Source organism: Nannospalax galili, unplaced genomic scaffold, assembly GCF_000622305.1.
Source record: "Nannospalax galili isolate Female #2095 unplaced genomic scaffold, S.galili_v1.0 scaffold238, whole genome shotgun sequence".
In the NCBI taxonomy this organism is placed as follows: Eukaryota; Metazoa; Chordata; class Mammalia; order Rodentia; family Spalacidae; genus Nannospalax; species Nannospalax galili.
The window spans coordinates 3,049,918-3,059,726 of NW_008341888.1; positions in this window are offsets into that span (position 1 = coordinate 3,049,918).

Below are 9,809 nucleotides of genomic sequence, written 5' to 3' on the forward strand. Positions count from 1 at the left end.
TAAAGAGGAAGTGAAAGGAGAGAAAATAATGTATACATAGTATGAAAAAACAGAGGGAAACGTATTAGTTCAAAGTCCTACTGAAACATACACATACAATAAGTATACGAGTACATGTGTATAGCTGAAGGCTATTAACAAAAAACACAGTGGTAGGCAGAAGAAACCTTCCTTCCAGTGAGTAGTTCAAGGAACTCCCAAAATAACACAGGCTATTGCCATAGCTGGAGATTGCCTCCCAGAACTTGAGGGTAAGACCCTATTGCTGAAGATAGGACATACTTCTGAAACAGGACTTGGAGCAATCAAGCTGGAACTTACCTGGAAGCCTCCTCCTTGAAGACTAGCTCTCATAGTTCTGGAGGATACTATGCAAGCTCCTAAGGAAGAAAAATCAATCAGTGGTCCAACCCAGCTGTAAAGCCTCATATCCACAGCAAATTATCTCTTTTGATGCGGTAGTGGCACTTTTATCTAGGGGGCAATCAACAGCTATCTAATTGAACTGAAAACCCTCTCAGTGGGAGAGAACCACCTGGGTAGCATTGTTAATGTAGCCAAATACACATGACTGGAGAGGTCTTAGTTCCTAGAGAAAACTCAGTTGCTGTCATATCTCTGGACAAATAAAATTTCTTATTGTATGGATCCTTATATACAGAGAAGTGTACCTCTCACCACACATTTAAAAAGTGTCAGGAGCCATGCTTGACTTAAGCATTGGTAAATTGGAGAGTGCCTCTTTAAGAGCTTCTGAGCTCCCCGCTTCAGCTGTTTGAGCTGACAGGCTGTGCCTCCATGATAAATCAGGTCTCCTAGAAACTTACTTTTGGTTTGGTCTTCGGGCACCGGAGTTGGTGTGGTAATGCAGCAACCTGCTGCGTCCGTAGTTACTTTCTGTTAGTAAAATATCCATGGTGATTCTTTTTGTGATTCCTTGGTTACCCCAAATCTAATTCCTATATAAGATCTGTGTTCCCCACAACAAAGAGCCTTCTTGTCATCACTCCCCTACCTGTAACTGCTTCCCTTTAAATAAATTTCTCATAAAGCACAGATTTTATCTGAGTTTCGTTCTTGTTGAAGACCCAAGCCTGGTGGGCTTGGGGGGCATTCGACAATTGGTGCCCAACGTGGGGCATGAAGACCCCCAGCACCACGCTTCCCAGAAAGGTTTTTTTGTGGAGAAAATTGTTTTTTAAGTAAGTATGCTTTTGTTAGGTAAGTATGTCCTTTTCCCTTCTTTCTTTCAGTATATTTTTTATAGTTATAGGTTGCAAGTTTCAGGGTTTGGTTTATGGGCTCTTGGTATGAGATTTTTAGGTTTTAAAGTAGGGGACAGAGTCAGGAAAAAAGTGCAAAAGGCGTCTCAGACAGGAGAAGCAGTTTCACTTGACTTCTGGGCTACTTGGACATTTGTTAGAGCGTTTGTTGAATGCTGTCCAAGGAGTTTGTTTCCAAGCCAGCTTGTTCAGATATCTAGAAAGGTGATTATCTTTATGGAATTCCTGAGGAGGTGAGGAGTAAAGTCTTAGAGCAAGTTTGCAGAGTTTTTTATTCAAAGTTTCCTCCTCCTTACCTGGTTCCCGGCATTCAGAGTTCAGGGAGAAAGCAGACACAGATGGCTAACTTTAAATTCTGGTGCAGAAAATTAGACCTAGATATTAAAAATGGACTGTCCTGTTAAAGATGTTTTCTGCCTGATGTCTCTTGCTTGTCATTTCAAACTTATGTTGAATAGGATGGAAATGTGAGAAGCTGACTCTGGGCAGAAACTGGTCCTTTCTGTTCAGACTCATGCTAGTTCTCACAAACTTCTGTTCTCAAGAATTTTCCAGGTTCAGACTGACCCTCTGACTCTGTGAGAGGAACTGAGAGCAGCTTTCATGTTTTAATGCCTTGGCATGCAAGATTTTCGCTGGTTAAAAAGGCTTCCACCTCAGGGGTTGGTCTCCTTGGATTCCTGACAGGGGGACGTAATCTAGATTGATCATATAATAAACCTGTAAAAACAGGTGTACTGTAATTAATCAAAATAACAGTTGGAGAGCTGCTCAGGACGCTGACCAGGGCTGTCCACAGTGATGCTTTGGACGTAAATCAGGCATGCCCACGCAATGTCGACACTGTGCCTTTTGCAGATCTGCGTTGGGTCTCATTCCCAAATGTTTTGTTTCAATTCAGTTTAATGGTACCATTTAACAAATTTCTCTCATTCTGAGCCTGGCATGGCTCTGTGTGGATAATGTGTAAAAAATGACAGTTTTAAAATTTGTCTTTCTATGGTCTTTCTCGACAACACAGTGCTTTGTAGTAAAAATAACTTGTTAAAAAAAATAAACTAGTGGCTTGTGGCAGGAGCTGCTTATGATGAGTCTTAGAGCAACAGATAGTTCGTGACAGGAGCTACAACTCTATTTTGCTCTCTTCCAGGTTCCATGAGTTTACAGTAGATGTCAAAAATAAAACATTAACACACTACAAAACTTACAAAATTAAGTTACTGATATTAGTTGTTTTGTTTCTTGTATGTTGCCTTGGACACCTACTTGGTACATACGTATCTCTTTTGCTCCACAGGGTCAAGGCACTATAAATTAATGCTCCTGACAGTTTCCAGTCACCGCTACCAAACTAACTGTCCATTCTACCATGTGTTTCCTCTTACCCTCTTTGTTTTCACCTTTAGGTCACTCTACAGCTGATAAATTGTGACATCCTCCCTTATCCTCATTTGGGGGAGCGGGCATGTTTATGTTTTTTTCCGCAAAATGCTGACAATGCATGTTGGGTACCTAAACACCTCATCCACTTTGCAACATCTCCAGACTCTATGCCACCTGTGTCATCACTACACCATCCATCATCACATCCTGTGTTCCCAATTTTTTGGACTGGGTTTTTGGACTCTGTTCGTGTTTCCTATGGACTGCTTCCACCGCCTGGCACCCACCGTTCTCTCTCAACTTTGCCTGTGATACTATGATTCAGGGGGGTACTTTGTACGGCTCTTAAAGAGGAATGCTGTTTTTACCTAGATAAGACTGGTACTGTAAAAGATAGCATAAAGATCTTGAGGGAGGGGCTGGAGCGGTGTAAAAGGGAAAGGGATCAACAGGATAGTTGGTATAAAAATTGGTTTTCCACATCACCTTGGGTTTCAACCCTCTTGCCCACCATATTGGGGCCCCTCCTAGCCATCCTGGCTGTAATATCCTTCGGCCCCTGGGCCTTCAAAAGGATCACAACCTTCATTAAGAGTCAGATTAATGATCTGGCAGCTAAACCTATTCAAGTGCATTATCACAGGCTAGAGCTCGAGGATCAAGACAACCCCTTTAAGCCTGCCAGGCCTTATGACGACGTGACCAGTCGTCCCCTTGAGAGCTGAACCGGTAAGCCAAAGATGGGTAAGAGAGACTTTTACTGATAAGCAACCTAAGACAGGCAGGCAGCCGATGCAGCTGCCCTAGCCCATGATGGGTGAGCATCAGATAAAAGTTCTCCAACCTAAGACAGGCGTGGTTCCCTAAGGGATCATTCGGCCTTGGCCCCATGCTCTTGTTTATAATAAAAAAGAAAAATCTGTAGGGAGCCGTGGGCCCCCTACCCAGAAATAGTAACTATTACCTGTAAAGCAAGCTGTTTACAGCTTCAGCCTCTGACTTCCTTTTAAGAGTAGCCGATGACTTTGTGAAAAACATATTTTTCTGCCTCAACCTTGTAAATTTCCTCATCCTGTAAAAACATCCTGCCTCGTGGTCTGGCTGTAAAATGTGCAGTAAACAGCGGAACTTACCAGCCCAGCTTCTTCCACCCTCTGCTTCCCTATAAAAGCTTTGTGCAGACGTTCAATAAACAAGACTTGATCAGAACACTGTCTTGTCTCCATTCTCTGTGTCTCTTGCCCCATTCAATCCCCACTCCTCACTCCAGGTTCCTCATTAAAAGTCCCATGGGCTGGGACACTCTTAGTCCCCTGGAGTTTAGTCGACCTAGGATGGCAAGGAGCAAAAACTGTCCTTTATGTCCCTCTGACCTAATTAGTACAGGCCTCAAAGTATGGTTGTTAGACAGCCAAGAAAGTTAGTTCCACGAGTCTGGTACTTTTAATTATCATGTGCTATGTAGCTAAAGCTTGGTCAAAGACCAAATGTTCTCAGATAAACCTCGCCTAGAAATATATTATATTCTTTGAGCTAGTTGTATGTATAATTTGTCAGTAGGCTGTTTGATTAATATGGTTCCCTCTGGTTTTTTTAAAACTAGCTAGGCATTATTTATCTCTCACATTGTCTAACTCTTCCATCATGGTTTCCCCATTTAAAGTGCCACCATTTCTCCTGTTTCTCCCTTAATAATACCCTTCTCCTATGGTCCCACCTCACTTGACCTCCTTCTTTTCTTTTATCCCCAAGGTTCCTTGTATAACCATCCTCCCCTAAAATAACCCCATTTTTATCCATATCTCCCTTTTATCCATATCTCTCCTGCTTCCTACTGTTCTTCTCTTTCAGATTCTTTCTTTTCCTTTACCACCATGGTTCAATTCATTATCCTGGTTCCTGTAGTTATGTCTGGATACATATTCACTTATAAGGATTTGGTGCTAGGATCCACATATGAAGGAGAACATATTTCGTTTTTTTTTTTTTCTGACTCTGTGTTACTTCACTTAGTATAACAGTTTTTAGTTCCATCCATTTACCTGCAAATTTCATGATATCATCTTTCTTTACTGCTGAGTAAAACTCCATCGTATAAATGAACCACATTTTCTTTATCCACTTGTCAGTTGAGAGATACTTAGGTTGCTTCCATTTCTTAGCTACTGTGAAAAAAGCAGCAACAAACAAGGATGTACAAGTGTCTCTGCAATAGGATGAGTCCTTTGGGTATATGCCAAGGAGTGGCATAACTGGATGAAATGGTAGATTCATGTGTAGTTTTTAAGAGTTCTCCACACTGCTTTCCATAGGGGTTGAACAAGTTTGCAATCCCATCCAGTTTCACCAGCACCATTTGCTGAACATGCTCTCTTTCCTCCAGTGAATGTTCTTGGCCCCATTGTCAAATATCAGGTGGCTGAAGTTGCATGTTCTCATATTTTGGTCTTCAATTTTGTTCCATTGATCTACTTTGTGCCAGTACCATGTTGGTTTTATGTCTATAGCTTTATAATACAGTTTAAAATCTGGTATAGTACAACATTGCTCTTAGTGATCAGGTTTGCTTTGGCTATCCAAGATCTTTTGTATTTCCATATGAATCTTATGATGGGTTTTCCCAACTCTGTGAAGAATGGCTTGGGGATTTTGATTGGTATTGCATTGAATCTACAAATGGATTTTGGTAGGATGATCATTTTTCACAATATTAATTCTTCCAATCCATGAGCATGGGTTGTCCTTCCATCTTCTGACATCTTCCTCAATTTCTTTCTTTAAAGATTTAAAATTTTCATTGTCGAGGTCTTTAATATCTTTGGTCAGGTTTATTCTGAGGTTTTTTTTTTTTTGTTTATTTTTTTTGCCGTTCCATGTTCTCATTCTCTGATTGCTTGCTATTGGTATATAGAAAGGCTATAGACTTTTTGGGTTATTTTTGTAACCTGCCATTTTACTGAATGTGTTAATAATTTCTAGAAGTTTTCGGGTGGAATTTTTGGTGGCTGTTAGATATAATATGTCATCTGCAAAAAGGGATAATTTAATTTCTTCTTTTCCAATTATTACTCCTTTAATTTCCTTCTCTTGTATTATTGCTCTTGCAAGTCTTTCAAGGCTATGTTAAAGAGGAGTGAAGATAGTGGACAGCCTTTCCTGGTTCCTAATTTTAATGGGAATCTTCCAGATTTTCTCCATTTAGAATCATGTTGGCTGGGGGTTTGTTGTACATGGCTTTAATTATGTTGAGGTATGTTCCCTCCAGTTCAATTCCCTCTAGGACTTTGAACACAAATGCCATGTTGAATTTTGTCAAAGGCTTTCTCTACATCTATTGAGATGACCATGTAGTTCTTGTCTTTGAGTCTATTTATATCATTTACGGTGTTTATTGACTTACATATATTGAACCATCCCTGCATCTCTGGAATAAAGCTGACTTGATCATGGTGTATGATCTTTTTGATGTGTATCTGTATGCAGTTTACAAGTATTTTGTTGAGAATTTTTGCATCTATGTTCGTTAAGGATATGGGTCTATAGTTTTCTAGTTTTCTTTTTTGGTTGTATCTTTATCCAGTTTGGGTATTGGAGTGATGCTGGCTTCATAGAAGGAACTGGAAAGTTCTCCCTCCCTTTCTATCTTTTTGAATAAATTAAGTAGTATTGGATGTAGATCGTCTCTAAATGTCTGGTAGACTTCTACTGTAAATCCATCTGGTCCTGCGCTTTTTTTAGCTGGGAGTTTTTGTATTAGTGTTTTAATTTCCTTATGTGTTATATGTCTGTTTAAGTTGTTGATCTCATCTTGGTTTAGTTTTGGTGGTTTCCATGCTTTTAGATATCCGTCCATTTCTTTTAGGTTTTCAAATTTAGTAGCATATAGGTTTTTAAAGTATTCCCTTTTAATGTTCTGGATCTTTTTGGTGTCTGTTGTGATGTTTTCCCTTTCATTTCTGTTTTTGTTGATTTGGAGGTGCTCTTTCTTTCTTTTGGTTAACAGGGCTAAGGGTCTGTCAATCTTGTTTATCTCTTCAAAGAACCAGCTCTTCATTGATTCTTTCTATTGTTTTCTTTGTTTCTATTTCATTAATGTCTGCTCTGATTTTTTTATTTCTTCTTGTCGGCTGGATTTGGGATTCATTTGTTGTTGCTTTTCAAGTGTCTTGAGTTGCAATGTTAAGTCATTTATCTGTGTTTTTTTCTGATTTTTTAATGTAGGCACTTAGAGCTATAAACTTCCCTCTAAAGACTGCTTTCAGTGTGTCTCAGAGGGTTTGTTGCATTGTATTGTCCTTTTCATTTAGTTTCAGGAATACTTTTATTTCTTTCTCAATTTCTCGTTTGATGCACTCTGTCTTAGTTTGTTTCTTCATTGCTGTGACAAAACACTCTGACCAGTACCAACTTGGGGAGGAAAGGGTTTATTTGTCTTACAACTCCCAGGTCGCAGTTCATCAGGGAGCCCAAGGTAGGAACTCAGGGCAGGAACCTGGAGGCAGGAGCTGGAGCACAGGCCATGGAGGAACGCTGCTTACAGGCTTGCTCCCCTGGCCCCTGCTCAGCCTGCTTTCTTATGCAACACAGGCCCACCTGCCCAGGGGTGGCACCACCCACAGTGGGCTGGGCCCTCCCACATCACTCATCAAGAAGATGCCCTTCAGACATGGCCACAGGCCAGTCCAATAGAGGCAATTTCCCGATTGAGGCTCCCTCAACCCAGGTGTGTCAAGTTGACACTAAAGCTATCCAGCACACACTCATTATTCAGGAGTGTGTTGTTTCATCTCCATGTGTTCATGTAGTTAATAGGGTTTCTTCTGGTGTTGATTTTAAGATTTATTTCATTGTGGTCTGATATAGTACATGGAATGATTTCAATCTTTTGGTATTTGTTGAGGTTTGTTTTGTGCCCCAGTACATAGTCGATTTTGGAGAAAGTTCCATGTGGTGCTGAATAGAAAGTACATTCTTTGGTGCTTGGGTGTTAGGCCCATTTGATGTATGGTATTATTTAATTCAGATATGTCTCTGTTAATTCTCTGTCATGTTGACCTATTTAATGGAGACAATGTGGCATTGAAGTCCCCTACTATTAATGAGTTGGGATTAATCTGGGTCTTAAAGTCCTGTAGTACTGATTTTATGAAGTTGGGTGCACCAGAGTTTGGTGAACACATATTTGTGATTGTAATATCTTCTTGGTCAATTGTTCCTTTGATCAGAATGAAGTAGCCCTCTATCTCTTCTGATTAGTGTTAGTTTAAACTCTATTTTGTCAGATACTAGAATTGCAACACTTGCTTTTTTTCTTAGTACCATTTGCTTGGTATTGTTTTTTCCATCCTTTCACCTTAAGGTAGTGCCTGTCCTTGAAAGTGACATGAGTTCCTTAGAGACAACAAAAAGATGGGTTTTGTTTCTTAATCCATTCAACTATTCTGTGTCTTTTGACTGGGGAGCTCAGACCATTGATATTTAAAATTATTAATGAAAGATGTGTATTGATTCCTGTCATTTTTATTTCTGTTCACATTCTTTGTTTAGTTGTGCATTCCCATAGTTATACCTTCAGTAATTTTCTTTCTGTAACCCCCTTGGGTACAGTCATTCCTTTCTTCAACTCTTTGTATTACTTCAAGAACTCTCTGAAGGGCTGGTTTTTGTGCACATGAATTCTTTCAGCCTATTTATATCATGGAAAATTTTTCTTTCCCCTTCAACTGTAATAGACATTTTGGCTGTGTAATGTAGTCTGGGTTGGCATCTGTGATCATTTAGAACTGAGAATACTTTGGTCCAGGCTCTTCTGGCTTTCATACTTTGCACTGAAAAGTCAGCTGTAATTCTGATGAGTTTTCCTTTGTATGTGACTTGTTGCTTTTCTTTTGGAGCTTTCAGTATTGTCTCTTTGTTCTGTACATTTAGTGTTTTTATTATGATGTGCCATGGAGAGTTTCTTTTCTGGTCCTGTCTATTTGGTGTTTTATATGCTTCTTGTATTTGTATGGGCATGTCTTTCTTTAATTTTGGGAATTTTTTTTCTACAATCCTGTTGAAGATCTGGTTTATACCACTATCCTGAGATTTTTATCCTTCCTGTATGCCTATGATTTGTAAGTTTGGTGTTTTTATGGTGTCACACAACTCCTGCATATTCCATTCTTATGTTTTCTTTAAATTTTTCATAATCTTTGCTTAAGTGTTCTAATTTGTCCACTTTATCTTTATGTCTTGATATTATGTCTTCGATTTCATTCATCCTATTGGTGAGGCTTTCTCCTGTCGTTTCTAATTGGTTTACTGAGTGTTTCACTTTCTTCTTCCTTTCAGCCTGAGTAGTCTTCATTCAGTTTTCTGATTTCTTTGTGTATTCTTTAAATTCATTGAATTCTTTTATCATGTTTTTAATTGTTCTTTTAAGTTCCATTATCCTGTGTTATCTCTAAGGGTTTTCATTGTACTCCTCTAGAGGACTGTTGGTACTTAGTGTGGGTATTTCGTTTTGGTTTTTCATATTATTATTTTTTCTCTGTGACTTTTTCTTGAGGATTTCTTTTGTAGTTTCTGATTCTTGTGTGAAACTCAAGCCTTCCTTTGTTGAGTTTAGGTATGCTTATTTTTTGTAAACTTATGTGCCTTTGCGGTTTACTTGTTGGGCATGAAAAGCTGGTTGGTCTAGGCTTCAGGTTCTCTCTTTTAATTTTATATTGGAGTGGCCAAATTGCTTTCATCTTGCTGCTTAGGAGTTCTCACAGAGGCCCAAATCAGATGAGCATCCAATGCTCTCAGGCTTTCTCCTATGGTTTGCATCCCTCCAGGAAAGATGCTGGCCCCAGGAAGCTGGTGGCTGTGCCATCCAGGAATGGAAAGGGAGGTGGTGATGAGAAGATGCCAGAGGGCTCCTGGGGACCAGGAAAGCTGCTTTTTCCAGGAAGCTGTGGGGCTGGGCCACCCAGTTAAACTTATCTTAAAATATCTGTCTCACCCATACACAGTGTTCCCTCATCCCCTTTCAGGTTCCTTGTTGTTTTCATCATGAATCTTTTAAAATCCACATTATGAATGTTGATTATGGTGATATATGCCTGCAATCCAAAAACTAGGGGGCCTAAGACAGGAAATCTATGAAAGTTCAAGGCT